The following is a 4,483-nucleotide window of genomic DNA, read 5'->3' on the forward strand; positions in this document are numbered from 1 at the left end:
TCGTTCTTTATTTTATTTTTGCCAAAATAGGCATTAATCTAATTAAAAATAAAAAATGAGATGTATCCGCTACTTCTGCTCCGTAAAACCTTCAGAACGGCTCTAATCTGAGGTGCTGGTTGTTAATTGGTGATTTCTGAGGCTGGTGAATCCAAATGAACGTCTCCTCTGCAGCAGAGGTAACGTTTTGGTCTTGCTTTCCCGGGAAGGTCTTCATGAGAGACAGTTTCAACATGGTGCTTGATGGGTTTTGGAAACGCACTCGACACAATACTGTTCTTGCAAGAATCAGTTCCAGAACAGCTGACCTTCATGCATTAAAAATGTTTCATAATTACATAATGCCATATGCGTATTTCATAGTATTTTACAGTACTGTATTGTATGTATATGTATATACACAGTAAATAGTGTGTGCATGTATCGCTCTGCACCTCGTGTGATTCGTTTTACCACCATTTCATTATAACAAAAAGTTCTGTTGAGTTTTAGTTCCACATTACATCACTCACTATCAGTTTTACAACCGAATCATTTCCATGGCTGGTTGTTCATGTATAATAACATGCTTATTACACTTATTCTGCTCACACATATTATAATAATAAGCATAACAACACTTATGTATGTTCAATATTTTTTCTTTATAAAAATAAATAAATAAATAAATAAATAAATAGGTAAGAAGTGAGGTTATGAACTTAGATAAGTTTCTCATCCTGAAAGTTAATTATAGCGCCGGCCCGAACAAGCCGCTGAATGAGATTAGATGACTAAACGATGTCCTCAGTGTGTGGTTGAAATGGTTTCGGTGTCCACTTCGCTTCAATATCTGAGAAGAGGAAGTGCACCATCTTTTTGTGATTCATTCACGGCTTTAAAAATAGCCCCGGAGTAAGGGCCTGTGTAGAACGCAGGCTGTAGTACAGATGTCTCCCTGATCCCTCCAGGGTATTGGGGGTAAACACCGTGTTTAAGACTCACTTCCAAACCGCACTTCTGACTCATTGGAGAGAAAGCGACACACATACACACTTTTCAATCAATGAGACGTAGAACAGAGGATCTGGGACCTACAGACAGGGTACGAATTACACAAGGACCGGAGACGCATGACGGAAGGAGACAGATGTAGGACAACTAACATCCAGTCAGTGCACAGGCTGGGCAGAAAGAGCCGACCTCGACTTTGGATCAAGATCACAAGAGAAGGAATGACAGTATGACTTTCACCATTCTGAGTTATTGCCGCGTCCCCCACACAGCCCCGACCCCGCTCCGAGCCATTTCCACATGTTTGGGCCTTTCACAGGGTTCCTGGGAGGCCGGTATTTCAGACGTGAAACAGACATGCTCAGGTGTACTGTGAAAAACGTTCAGCCTTGATGGAGTCCAAGCCCTAGTGAAACACTGGGATAAGTGCATTAGTGTAGCAGGGGATTATATAGAGAAATAAAGGGATTACTGATCAGGAACAGACGCATCCTGATGTTGCCCCTATATAGGGAGAATGTGTGCAGAAGGAATGTAATACTTATTTAGTTCCTCTAAAAAAGAGAAATGATCGAATCAAGTGCTCACTTGGCTAAAATTCACCTACTGAATAGTTCATCAAAAGTTTGCCCATCATTAATTTCATTCGTTCCATTATATTAATTAAATGAAGTGGGTTAAAAACATACCTTTTATTAATTAATTACATTTTTTTACTCTCTGTTATTCTGTACCATCAAAAGTCCCCGTTTGACTTGAACGCCTTGTAAGTAAAACACTTTTAATTGACTAACATGGTGACAATAACTCTGCTTTATTGCCCCAAGCTATTGTTAACTGTTTTCCATATACAGTGTACATACATAAACAATATATATACAGTGAAACCTCGGATGGCGAGTAACATGGTTTGCGAGTGTTCCGCAAGACGAGCAAAGGTTTTTAATCAATTTTGATTTGGAAAACAAACAAGTCTTGGTTTACGAGTACCGAGTATCATGTATCAGGTATGCGCTCGTTGTTTTGACGCTGAGCGTCACGTGATCGCAACTGAGCCGAAGGTTTTTCTCTCTTTTGCGCTGCGGCATTGTGGGTAATCGTCGCCCTGCTGGGTCTTAATGCTCGTCTCTCACTGTTATAATCAACATCCGTGCGCGCATGTACTGTTTACTATAACACTGTGACCACGCATGTGCGCGTAAAACAACTTTTATTTTGTGTTTGTAAGCGCGTGTGCGTACAGCCTGCGTGTACTGTTTCTTATAACACACATGTAAAGCCAAAAAATTGTCTCATCACAGAGGTTAAAAATCCATTTTGTTCCTCAGCCTGTCATTGTGTGTGTGCGCGTGCGTAATTTGACACCGTGCCGGTTCACTCTCTCTCTCGCTAGTGGTGTGTGTGTCTGCTCTACACAAAAAACACTGCTTTGTCGCGATTGCCAGTTCTATTGTTTGTTTGTTTTACTTTACAGCAGTTATTCCGTTAGTATGTTCAATGTTTTTTGATAATTTTTCCGACAAAACAGTCTTACCGTTATTGAAATTCCAATAAAAAAGGTTTACTGTGTAAGATGAGAAGGGGGAGACGGGAGGGGCTTTTTTTTTTAAAGGTAAAGTGCAGGTTAATTTGTTTTATTTTTACTTTATATTTTGTATAAATTATTTTTATGTATTTATTTTTTTGAGCTGTGGAACGAATAATTTGAGTTTCCATTGTTTCTTATGGGGAAATTAAATTTGGTTTACATGTGTTTTGGAATAAGAGTCTGCTTCCGGAACGAATCATGCTCATAATCCAAGATTCCACTGTATTGTATATATGCACACTGTACTGTATATGACAGACAACATTTACCTTCACATTAATATTTATGACATTTGACACGCTTTCATCCAGAGCGACTCACATTTTGACAGAGCTACCCCTGCTCCGATCTATGGAGACAAAATATCAGCCTATAAGTTTAATCATCCAAATACCACATATGTAAACATAATGCTGATGCATTCATTAGTGCGGTATGTTATTATACCAAAAAAAAAAAAAAAAAAGAAGCTCTATTTCTCAGATGACAGAGAAGTCACGTACGCCTGAACAACCACATGCCATTTTTCCTTGAATATTGTAGCGTCTGTACTCGCAAGTCAAATACCGACTTGAAACCACAGCAGACACCATGTCCTTTTTCCGTCACATCTCTGATGATTGCTCATCAAACCACAATGTCACACCATATAAAGGAAAAAGTCCACCACACGGCTGCAAGTCCTCCTGGAGACCAAGTGCAGAGCGGACTAGTGTTTCTAATCAGGTGAGCTGAGTCAGGCGTTTACCCACAAGTGCAAAAAGAACAGACACTCGTGACTCACTGCTGTCAAGTCTGATGTTCAGAAAGCTCCTAAACAGTCCAAGTCGAGAAGATTAAAAGAGGAATTATGTTCCTGTGTTCTGCACATTGATGCTTTAAACAGGCAAATTTTATTAACCTGTTAAATTAGTTCATTGTTCGACGACTGCTCCAAGAGAACCTCCGGGGTCCGGGTTCGATTCCCACCTCGGGGTCTGTGTGCATGGAGTTTGCATGTTCTCCCCGTGGGTTTCCTTCGGGTCCTCAGGTTTCCTCCCACAGTCTAAAGAAATGCAGATTAGGCTAATTGGTGTTCGCAAATCGCCCGTAGTGTGTGAACAAGTGTGTGTGCCGTCCAGGGTGTACCATGCCTTATGAGAAAAGGAATCCAACTTTACATTTAATTAATTTCATTATATTAATTAAATGAAGTGGGTCAACAACATAATTTTTATATTATTCATATATTTATAGCAAATTACTGCGGTATAAGAAGAACAAAACGTCTCACACTATTGTCCTATGCATGCTGCATCACGTTGTACCTCTTAGAAAGAGTGTTTGTTGCCACATCCGTTGCCTAGCAACGCCAAAGGTGATTCACTAGAACTGAAAGCCAATAAGCCATATTTTGATGCGTTTCTATAGAAGCAGAAAACAGTGCAGTACCCAGAATACTGTTAGCGATAAACGTCCGATTGGATTGGAACAAAAAAAAAAAAAGTGTTATTTTGGTTAATTAAAGCGCAAACAAGTTTTTTTTTTCTGCAAACGAAATCATAATCTGAAACTGCTAAGAGCAGCATTTGAATATTCGCTGTTCTGAAGCTGAAAGGAGGAGAAAGAAAAGTTGGCATGAGGTTCGGGCTCCCTGCGACACTCATCTGTGCCCGGAGACGTTCCCCTCGGCAAGCCTGGGGTTCAGTGGCACCAGTCTCGGTCGGACCAGTGTGGGTTCTCTCAGTCGCCCGATACCGTGCCTAATCCGAGCCTGAAAACACGGGGCAGAAAAGACGCCCTCCTTCTGCTCACCAACTATTTCACAGTCATTCGCTTCCCTTCTGCTGCCGCTCCATCGATCTCCATGACCGATTCTGCCCACCATGAACAAAGCTGATCCTCTCTCTCTCTCTCTCTCTT

Source organism: Clarias gariepinus, chromosome 10, assembly GCF_024256425.1.
Source record: "Clarias gariepinus isolate MV-2021 ecotype Netherlands chromosome 10, CGAR_prim_01v2, whole genome shotgun sequence".
NCBI lineage: Eukaryota > Metazoa > Chordata > Actinopteri > Siluriformes > Clariidae > Clarias > Clarias gariepinus.